Below are 12027 nucleotides of genomic sequence, written 5' to 3' on the forward strand. Positions count from 1 at the left end.
ACAGGCCCTGGATAACGAACTCTTGTCCCTGCAACAGGGTAACCAGGATCTGCTAACCTATATCGCTACCTTCAATAGGTTGGTGGTGGAAACCGGATGGCCCGAGGTAAAACGAATTACATTATTCCATTGTGGGCTGCGAGGAGAACTCAAAGATGTTTTGGCTCAAGTTGTGAACCCACCTCAGGATTGCGCTAAATATATAGACTTAGTCATCCAGATAGACCACCGACTTCAGAACAGAAAGGCTGATCGAGCTAGGTTCGAGAATCGTGTGCTGGTTAAGCCCAACGTTAACCCCAAAGGAACAGATTCACCAGAACCCATGCAGATCGGGGGAGTTAAAGGACCTTTAACTCAGAAGTAAAGAGAAAAGAGATGGCAATTGCACTTGTGTCTGTACTGTGGAACCTCGAGACATTTTCTACGAGATTGCCCGGTAAAACCACCCAAAAAGGTGGTAGGAGTTGCAGACAAAAGCCATACAGAGTCTGATTCGGGAAACAAACACGCCCGACAAGCATAGAGGTCCGCTTGCCGAGCTTAAAGAAGGACACTCAGACCTCGCACCTAATCATACCAATGGTCCTTATTGATCCAAGGCAGCCATCACGTATGCACGCAGTAAGAGCGTACATTGATAGTGGGGCCATAGGAAACTACATGGACCACAAACTGGCTTCAAGGATGAACCTATCTCTTTGCAAAAGGACCACTACAGATGTCATCACTACCGTCGACGGAACTAAAATTGTCTCTGGGCCAGTAACTCATTCCACTACAGAGATGACACTGTTGGGTCAAGATGGGCATCGAGAAAGCCTTGTGTTTGACCTAATCAAGGCTCCACAATTCCAAATAATTCTGGGAATGCCATGGTTGGAAACACATAATCCTTGTATCGAATGGCGAGAGAAGAGAGTGACCTTCCAAGATTGTGCACACACCTGTTACCAAGAAAAAACCTTGAACAAAGGCCTGGCCACAGTCACTAATCCAGTCGTGCAGTTGCCTCAGGAATATCAAGAACTCCAGTATGTTTTTCAGAAAGAACAGGCAAACAACTTACCAGCTCACAGATCTTATGATTGTCAAATCGATCTGTTACCCGGTGCACAACCCCCATGCAGCAGGATCTAAGCCCTTACGGAGCCCGAAAACCTTCACCTACGGCAATACTTGGACCAATACCTTGCTAATGGCTTCATTCGCCCATCCAAGTCTCCTGCATCCTCAGCTCTATTCTTCGTGCCTAAAAAGGAAGGTGACCTTAGAACGTGTATAGATTACCGCGCATTAAACCAAATTACGGTAAAAAACTGATACCCATGCCTCTGATCCCCAAATTACTGGACCAAGTTAACGATGCTTGTATCTACACTAAGTTAGATCTCCGAGGGGCATATCATCTGGTACGTGTGAAGAAAGGCGATGAATGAAGACTGCCTTTCGCACCAAGTACGGATTATTCGAATATCAGGTGATGCCTTTCGGGTTGTGCAATGCACCTGCAGCCCTCCAGTATTTTATGAATGATGTCTTTCGTGAATTCATTGACGTCTGTGTTGTCGTATACATAGACGATATTCTAGTGTACTCCTCCTCAAAATCATACCATGTTAAGCACATTCGTGCAGTCCTTGAGAAATTACGCCAGCACAAGTTATATGCAAGATTGGAAAAATGTGTCTTTCACTCTACAGAAGTCGAATTTCTTGGATTTATCCTGACCCCAAAAGGAGTCGGAATGGACTCTCGGAAGGTGGTCCCCATTCTCAAATGGCCATCACCCAGTTCAGTCAAAGGAGTACAAAGCATGCTTGGCTTTGATTATTTCTACCGAAGATTTATCCCTGAATTCTCACATATTCTACATCCCATCACAGCACTCTTGCAAAAGAACAAGCGCTTCTTGTGGACCGAAGAAGCAGAAAAAGCCTTCCAAGATCTAAAATTGAAATTCACGTCTGCACCTGTCTTAAAGCACCCATGCCCCGGACTTCCATATGTAAATGAAACAGATGCATCCACTTTAGCCATGGGAGCTGTACTGTCTCAGAAGGATCCTGAAACCGGCCGACTTCATCCAGTAGCATTCTGGTCCAGAAAATTCTCGGCACCCGAATTAAACTATGCAGTTTCTGATAAAGAGTTATTGGCCATCAAATCTGCATTCAAGGCTTGGCGGCATTATCTTCTTGGCGCCAGGCATATCATCACTGTAATCACCGATCACAGGAAGTTGCAATATTTGAAGACAGCCAAGGACCAATAATCACGTCAACTTAGGTGGGCATTATTCTTTGCAGAATTCGATTTCGTGATCACTTATCGACCAGGTTGTAAAAATGGCAAGGCAGATGCCTTATCCCGAATAGGAATGGGAGAAGCATACTCGAACCCAGAACCGGTACCTATAATTTCAGAAAAAAGAATTCTTGGCATAACTACTCTACAGACTCCAGAAGATATTCATCTAAAAATCAAGCAACTTTTCGATCCAGCAGCCCTACAGGACTGGGTAAAGAAAGGCCAAGATTATTGAGTCACCAATGACCTACCTTACTATCAAGGTCGTCTATTCATACCACACAAGAAACTACAAGAATTGGTTATCTCCAATTATCACGATGCGCTGATTGAAGGACATCCAAGAGTCGCAAAAACTGAAGCTAAAATTAAGAGACAGTTTTGATGGCCCACCTGGCAAAAAGACGTAAAGTCATTTATGCTATCTTGTGGGATCTGTGCCCAAAACAAAAGCCTGAAGAAAAGACCAGCCGGATTTTACAACCTTTGGATATTCCACCTACACCATGGCACACTTTGTCCCTAGACTTCATTACTGATCTGCCTCCATTTAGTGGATTTAACACCTTTCTAGTTGTAGTGGATCTTTTTTCCAAGATGGCCCACTTTATTCCTTTGAAGGGATTACCTTCCGCCTTGATTTTGGCCAAGGAATTTCTTGAAAATATTGTTCGACTACATGGATTCCCTTCCATATTGCTCTCAGACCGAGGTAGTCAATTCTTTTCGCAATTTTGGAGGAAATGCTGTCAATTGGCGCAAATCGACATGAGGTTATCTACCAGTCACCATCCCCAGACCGATAGTCAGACGGATAGAACCAACCAGACTCTTGAGCAATACCTACGTTGCATGTTACACCAAACCGAAGGCAATTGGAAGGATATTTTGTGGATTTCCGAATACGCATACAACAACTCTGTACATTCAGGAACCGGGCAAAGCCCCTTTTATACCATATATGGGCATCATCCTCGAACTTCAGAACTCGATTCGCCCCAACACCTAGAAATGCCCGTGGTGAATCATCTGCACTCTACTATTACACAAGCCTTCAAGGAGGGAACAGAACATTTAAGACAAGCAAAAGAAAAATACAAAAAAATGCTGACCAATATAGGAGTGATGCTCCACAATACCAGATTGGGGATCAAGTTTGGCTGGCTGCAAAACACATACCCCTAAAAGGAACTCGGACCTTTAACTCTAGATATTTGGGACCTTACTTTATTAAGGCCATTATCAACCCGGTGGCCGTCAAATTGGAATTACCTTCTAACATGCAAATCCATCCCGTCTTTCACGTTTCACTTCTGAAACCAGTTCAACCCGGGACAAGATTAACCAAACCACCTGACCCCATCCTAATGGGGAACCCGAATTTGAAGTTAAAAATATCCTGGACTCTAAGATAGTGAACTCAAGACTTTTTTATTTAATTGACTGGAAAGGTTACGGACCACAAGAAAGGTCATGGGAGCGTAGTGACCACGTTCATGCACCTCGATTGGTGAAAAAATTCCATCGGAACTTCCCAGACAAACCAGGGCCAAGAGGAATAACGACCTTAGGAGGGGCCTTGGGGGGGAGTGCTGTCATGATGCCTACCCCCAGGCATCCGGACCAGGCCCATCAGTCCCAGGAGCAGGCATCCAGATGCTTAGAAAAAGCCCAGCAGCCCCGGCTAGGGGCTATCTGGGTACAGTCCTGGTGCCATAGGCACCAGGCTCATATAAGGGGTCAGTCCTGGCGCCATAAGCGCCAGGCTCGTATGCTTACACTTACCTCATGCAGACCATGCTGCTGAGAGTCCAAGCCAATGTGAAGCCTGAAGGGGACTACTTTACTTCAGGGACTATTTTCTTACTCGGGTGTGGTCTTGGGGGAACTTCTTACCTGGGACTACTTTGAAGGCTATTTAAACCACGCCCGAAGAGCAACACACACTTTGCGTTATTCTGCATCTAGCAGCGTAACACTCACCTTGCCTGCAAGTCAGCATCCAGCCTTCTGCCACGCCCGCCTCGAGTCTGGAGCTCCTAGAGAAAAGGGGAAGAAGGAGGAAAGCTTAGAACAAGAACATTACTTCTATTCCTCACCTGATTCCGGATCCATCGCGCCTTTAAACAAGGAAAGAGACGTTAATTTGATAGGAGTCCGATCGCCCGCTGTAGCGCCGCACTATTCTCACCAGCCTTCGCAGCACCTCCACGATCCGCCACAGTCTCCATCACATCTTCGCCGAACTCCGGCACCTAAGAGGGACAAAAGAACAGCAAGGTGAGCCGAGAGAATAAACAAAGGCAATCTCTGTTACCACTATAGACTTACCTGATTTTACCGCCAAAGGCATTTTTCATCTCCACGGTCCGGCGCAGTCTCCATCTCATCTTCGCCAAACTCCGGCACCTAAGGGGAACAAAAGAACAGCAAGGTGAACCAAGAGAATAAACAAAGACAATCTCTTTTACCACCATAGACTTACCTGATTTTACCGCCGGAGGCATTATTCATCAAGACGTCATAATTTCTCACGCTGCACCTGTAAAAGGAGGGAAAGCAACAGATTAAACACAGGTATCATTTACCGGACAGTGTTGGATAATACAGACTCTTACCTGAACGCTACCAGCTGCCACGATGCAATCTTCTTTTGGGTCAAGCTGCAAGACAAAAGGAATCGGACAAGAGTGAATGTCAGACATTTTGAACTCTTATAAACTATATACTTATAGTTCCTGGCCAGGGACCTCAGAGTCAATATTGGTCTGGAACTCTCCCAATTCCTTCGGACCAGTGAAGTAACTGGTTATCTACACGCCCCTGCATTACACGCAGGATGGAGAGCTCATCTTTTATAAACATAAGGTGAGACTATGAAAGGAGATATCAGAGGTGATTAGTGGGAAGAACAGTGGGGTGTTATCACTCAAATCCACGGGTGGCTAATTCCCTTTCTCCACTTTCAGGAGAATACTTCTACGGGTCAAGCAGACGAAATTAGGCGGGCCAGTCCAGTCTGTCATCTCTGCACTACGCATCACGTTGGTGGAGACCGCAGCTGCCCATTTCTGATCAACACCCCTGTGGGAGCCAGGTGAGCGTAACAATTACTCCTTACATAGCAGGCCTTTGTTTAAGGTTCAGGAAAGCCAGCTGCATCTCAGGACACTCTGGAAAGGTAGGGCAGGGGTCTGGACACTCAACCGTCAAAGATGCAAATTTCAGTAGCCTTCTTTCGGTCTTCCCCCTTTTCTGTCTCCCCGGTTTTTGTGTGTGCCAGTCCTAGTGCAGTCCCCCTTATATAGCAGAAATGACTTCACTAATTTCACAATCTAGGGGAAGTACCCTGCAATAATCCCTGCCACTAGGATTGGACAGTTACCCTTTCTCTCTACGCCCCCAGTCAGGATTGGTTTAGGGGTTTGGAGCAACACCTGTCTTTTCCCATTTGTCATCATCCTTTGTTCTCCTTTTAACTTTTTGGCAAGAACTAGTTAAGTAACATAACTTCATAATTGTACTAGCAACTGCCATACTAAACATATTTTCTGTTTTAGCTGATCATGGGGAATTAGATAAAGTGATCACCAAATCCATACGATGTAGCATGGCCATGTGTCACATTTTATTGTTTCGATAACATGCACAAAAGTTATGAAGATACAAGTTATTAAGCATAATCCTAATATCATTTCCCACATATTCACCAACTCTCACATTTGTAATATATTAAGATCAGCCAGAAACCTAGTCTAACTGGCCATTACATTTTCCCAGAGTCACAGGTAGATGCATTTTATACCCCCAAAACCACCTACAAGTTACATGAAAAATGGTGTAAAAATGAAATCAATCCCGAGTATGGCTGCTGAGCGAAATACCTAAAATGAAAATAGTCTTTTAAATTAATTGTGAGTGTTCCTGTTCAGCAAATGGGATGCTGCTTCATTCTCCAGTGCCATCTGTCCCCCTGGGTCAGCCTGTGACCAGAGGCTTTTATGAGTCCCTTTGAAATTAGCATGTGTGCTCTTTGAAGTGGGTGAAACAAGGATTCACACCTTTTGGTCATGCTCCACCTAAGGATGCTCTTGTTTACCTAGTCAATAGGTCTGGAGGATACATAATTTTGACATCTGTAGCAGGACCATTTGATTGCGGGTTATTAGATGTGAGATGTGACATCCAGCTGAAGTTGGGGCTTTCCTTTATGAAGTTTTGCCCTTAGCCAGAACAGGTTTTTCCTGAAGACCAAGTGTCTCTTCAAAATGTCACTGGAGTTTTGTGGGTGAAACATAATATACAGACATCAGGCCGAATTCCGAGGCTGGCGCAAAGGGATTACGGGCACCGGTAATGACACCAGTTCCGCTAATCCCTTTGCGCCCTATTCCGAGGTCCCTTTGTGGGTCCCGCTAAGGCCAACTGGTTTTACCAGGCAACCTTAGCGGTATCCGCAAAGGGTCCAGGGAGCAAATAACAGTATCGCAAATTGCGGTACCGTTATTTGCACCTTCCCCATTCCCATTGAGCCCTATGGGGGCTCAATGGGAATGGGGAATGGTATTTTCAATGGGGACTTACTGGTCCCGCAAAGGTGCGAATAGACTGGTAAGTCCCCATTGAATGAGGGCGTACTCAGTACCGTTAATGGAGGCAGCCATGGCGCTATTCCCGCCATGGCTACCTCCAATCTCGGGAATGAGGCCCATCATGTTTTGCTTTCCTGACATTTTTCTGTGAGCAGTGATATTTTTTCCCATTTTGGCTTTTTAACGCCGTTTTTATTTGCAAACACATGTGCAGGCCGTTTTTGCTTTCAGTGTTGAAAAATCTTGTTTTCCATGTACAGGATTCCTTGATTCCTCCTTCTTTTTTAAATCAAACTGCTGCTTTTCCATTGATAATGATATGTAGGCCCATTTTCACATGGCTCTTTAACTTTGCATGAAACAAAAGCAAAAGCCAGGCCGTTTTTTGTTGCAGTGTTTAAATGCCTGCAATTCATGTGAAAAGCAAAAGCCAGGCCGTTTTTGTTGTAGTGTTTAAATGCCTGCCATTCATGTGAAAGGCAAAAGCAACAGCCTTGGTCGTTTTTGCTGCAGGCTTTAAATGCCTGCCATTCAGGTGAAAGGGCCTTTAAATTTACTCCAGAATTGTGCTTTTTGTCTGAAATATACTTTTGAAATTCAAGTCATGACAATCGTAACTTTTCCAGGATACTTGTATACAGCATATCAAAGCAAGAGTGAGTTTTGAAAGGTACAGTTGCTGTGCATGTTTATAGAAATATTACTACACATTCACAAATAGTGATGTTTGATCTGTGCATGTTAGTGATTGTGTCACTTTAAGAAGCGCCTGTCAAGCTATGACAAGGAGTATGTTGTTTAGAATCTACCCATGTGCCGATACTACACCTCATTTAAACTTTTGAAATTTATTTAAAACAACATTACTTAGAAATAGTCACATACCACATAATTTCACACTTACCAGCATTCAAATATAAAATGTTAAACCCCTTGACTCTATTCCTCTGGCCATCATGAAAGATATCTCGTCTGATCTACTCGCTGAGATTACCGGCGCAGTCGATAATTCTTGACAAACTAGCACTATTCCTGCTGAACGTAAGGCTACCACAGTGATCCCTCTGCTTAAGAAACCCTTGCTTGATCCTCTGGTGCTCTCTAACTACCGTCCTATTTCACTTCTCCTGTTTCTTATGAAACTCTTAGAGTCTCTGGTCTCCCCTATGCTGTCATATTATATGGAATCTATGTGGGTTTTTGATACTGCCCAATCTGGTTTCAGACCAGGCCAGGGGACTGAGAGTGTCCTGGTCTCGGTTCTTGATGATATGACCAGGTTGGTTGATGCAGGAGGGGTGGGTGCCCTGAGTTTGTTAGATCTGTCAGCAGCATTTGACACTGTTGACCACCCCATCCTGCTCGACCGCCTGGCCCAAGTCAGAATTTCTGGCCAGGTTCACACCTGGTTTTCCTCCTTCCTGGCTGAGAGAACGTAGACTCTTTCACTTCCTCCGTTTCTTTCTTCTATTTTTTCACTTCTATGTGGTGTCCCCCAAGGCTCCGCCTTGTCCCCGATTCTCGTCAAAATTTACATCTGGCCCCTTGTTTGTCTTATCCGCTCCTTCGATGTCAAGTGCTACTTTTATGGTGACGACCCTCAGTTCCTGATTAGATATAGATCCGGCTGAGAAGTTGTCGCGCCTGCGGGGTTGACTTACTGCTGTGGGTGATTAGATGAACCACAACTGGCTGAAGTTGAACAGGGATAAGAAGGAGGTGTTGGTGGTGGGTTCTGCCCCCGATCCTTCCCTGGGTGTCTTCTTTCTGGCCTTCCACTCTGTGTCCCCTTCCTGTGCCGGCTTACAAGATGAGGAATTTAGGGGTAATAATTTCGGCCTAACTTTCTATGGAATCCCAAGTTGCCTCAGAGGAAAGGAGGAAAGTTCTTTTAAAATGGCAGCTAGTCAGGGGAGGCACTGGCAGCTTCAATGAAAGGTAGACCAGAGACATTGCAAAGGGGTGTGGGGTGATATATCCCTGGGTCTTTGGGTTGTAACTCTGGATAGAAGCTCAGGGGCTACAAAAAAAGGCTAGCTAGCCCCGAGTCCCAACAGTCACGACATTAGCGTAGCCGCAGATCTTTTCCAGGCCTAGCAACACCCCTGAGGCAGATTCTCACCAGTGAGTATTGTACTGTTTTTGTATACAGATGCTGCTGGCTTCCATGTTTTATAAATTAACAAATGCATCGATTATCAGAGCTTTCATCTAAGTCTGCTAGACATTTTCTATTCCTAAAGGTTCTCTCTAGTGAGCTTTCTGGAAGCTTTCCAGGTTGCACTGAATATGTTTTGTATAGTGGAACAGTCTCTGTTGAGTTTCCATTCTTTTCTTGAATTTATGATTTAATTTATTTTATTACACCCGAATGAGGTTCCATACAAGTCTATAAAAACCTAACGATGTCTGTGGAAATACATTGAAAGCACGTGCTTTACCACTAGATAGAAGCATTTTTGAAAGCATACATGGAGACATTGCAGGATGATCAATTTAGGCCATTGAGTACACAGAGCACTGGTGAGTGGTGCTGGGGGTTGAAGCAGGCCTACAGAGAGACACCAGCAGACTCAGAGACAGCAGGGAGACCAACCAGGCAGAAAGAAGCTGTGGGATGGAGCACACCAACCGAGGTGACACGGATAGATGGCGCAGGATTGGCTAGTTTAGCATGCCTTGCACCACGGGATAAATAGATTGCACTATGTAATCTATAAGACTTGTTTGACTTTATATGACAGAGGTTCACTAATTGTAAAATCAAATTGTTTATGTTAAACTTGATGATGAAGTATGTAGTAATGGTACATTTCTGCCTTCATCGCAGCCTCTGCAGATGGGTGTACGTGATTGTTAAGTAAACGAAAATGTCAAATTTGAAAATGACGAATTAAAGATGGCTGTTACGAAATAATCACGCACTTCACCCCACGTCCGCTATCCCTCAGCCTCCACCCCCTGCCATCCATACTTACCTCTGCAGCCGACTTACCTGCTGCTCCTCTGCACGGCTCTATCCTTGCGACGCGAGTGCTGGCTCCCCATTGAGAGGCGGACCCTCCGCGGCAGGGTGCTATTTTTTTTTCTAAAACTTTATATGTCCCCCACATTCCTTTTTTATGGAAGCAAGGGGAAACCCCTGCCACCCATTATTGTCGAGTAAGCAGAGCGGGGGACACCTCGGCAACTCCTGCTCCCCTTAACTAAAATTTTTGTTTTCATTTTTTTGTTCAATGCCAAATTTGGCATTTTCTGCCACTCGATTTGTTTTTCTGTTTTTTTGTTTAATTCCCTGCAGACATAACTCTTACCTACTAATAATTGTGAACGTGTATTTGGTCACGGTTTATTACACGGCACACGCAAGCCAGGGAACTCCTTCCCCTGAAATGAATGTGGCGCACAATAAAAAGCTTTTGTATTTTTTAGTATACTACGGATTCTTTTTCAGTAGGCCTCCAACCGTACGCGCCCAACATCCACAAACACCCTGTGTCACAATGGATTAGGAACCAGGCCGGTGTGTATCAATGAAATATGTATTACTTTATTATTTAATGTCAAAGGATGATCAACCAATTACAACAGCCACTAATGCTGTGGCAACACAAATACAAGTCAGGCGGTAAGGGGTTAACGGCGCCGGTAAATGTGCCGGCGCTGTCAACCCCGCACTGCCTGATTACAAGGTCCCCTCGCGGGACCCGCTCTGCACATCTGGATTTACCAGACGTGCAGAGCGTGTCCCGCGAGGGGAAGAGGGAGCAAACAACAGGCTGCTCGTAATCGGGCCGTTGTTTGCTCCCTCTCCCATTCCCATTCAGCCCTATGGGGGCTGAAATGGGAATGGGGAAGGCCCGTATCCGGGTTCCCAGAGGGAGGAATTACCGGGCCCTCCGAACTCGGAATGGCCCGGTAATTCCTCATTCTGGGAACCCGGACCCGATTTTGGCGGCAGCCATGCCGCCAAAATCATAATGAGGCCCAAAGTCTTCTAGAAGGCAACCAGGTTAAGATATATTGGGCCTCATTACAAGTATGGCAGTAAGGCAACAACGGCGCCGGTATCGCTACCGGCACCGTTGCTACCGTACCGCCATACTAGGAGTTCTGTTCGCGGGTGCCCTTGCAGCCACCAGGTCTGACCTGGTGGCCATACTGGCACTCGCAAGCAGAACATGATGGTCGCACCGGTACCGGTGCTACCACCCTCCCCTTCCCGTTGAGCCCTATGGGTCTCAATAGGAATGGGGATGCACCGGGCCCAGGACCCGTGAAAGGGCAATTACCGGGTCCGGCTGGGCCGGAATAGCCCGGTAATTGCCCAGTCGCGGGTGCCGGACCTGGATGCGAGTTTAGAGGTAGCCTTGCCGGTAAAACCGACAAGGCTACCTCCAACCTCATAATGAGGCCCACTGTGACACTACTTCCTTTTTTAATGACAAAGCAAGACTAAAACAATTCAACTCAAAATGATGGCCTGAAGTTTAAGCACTCCCCCTGCGACACTGATACCCCCAAACATCAATTGGACTTGATTCCATTGAATGGAAAGCAGTGGCAGGGAGTAAGATAACAGGGGACTAATCGGTTTTGGTGTGGTGCCCACAGAAACAATATGGGGAGGCAGCAAAGCAGGAGAAAATCCGTTTTTGGAGCACCAATGGAAGAATGTTTTTTTTTAATGATTTCACACAACTGCTAGGGGAAGGAGATGAAAACACAGGGAATTTGCTTGCTTATGTTTAGAATGACAAGCAGAGCTTTTAGGGAATACTAATCAGCACACAAGGAGAACATTGATTTTTGGAATATACCACACATGTGCAATGAAAAGGGAATACAAATGAAAAATCATTTTGACCACACAATCGGAAAAGAGGAACAGAAAAGGCAAATCGGTTTTTGGGATGTTAAGCTTAATTTCAACAGAAAAGAAAATGCAAATGGGATTTGTTTTCTACTGAGGCTGTAAATGACAGGTAGGTTCTGGGAAAGAGGGTAGCCCACACTAGGCAAATCGGTTTAGGGTTTGGATAGCAAATTCAAAGAGGAATGCCAGTAGCAAATGGAAATTCGTTTATCAGGCCACAAATTAAACACAGGGACACACTTGTTTTCC

This window comes from Ambystoma mexicanum, chromosome 7p (genome assembly GCF_040938575.1).
Source record: "Ambystoma mexicanum isolate Mex_15411 chromosome 7p, UKY_AmexF1_1, whole genome shotgun sequence".
Taxonomy (NCBI): domain Eukaryota; kingdom Metazoa; phylum Chordata; class Amphibia; order Caudata; family Ambystomatidae; genus Ambystoma; species Ambystoma mexicanum.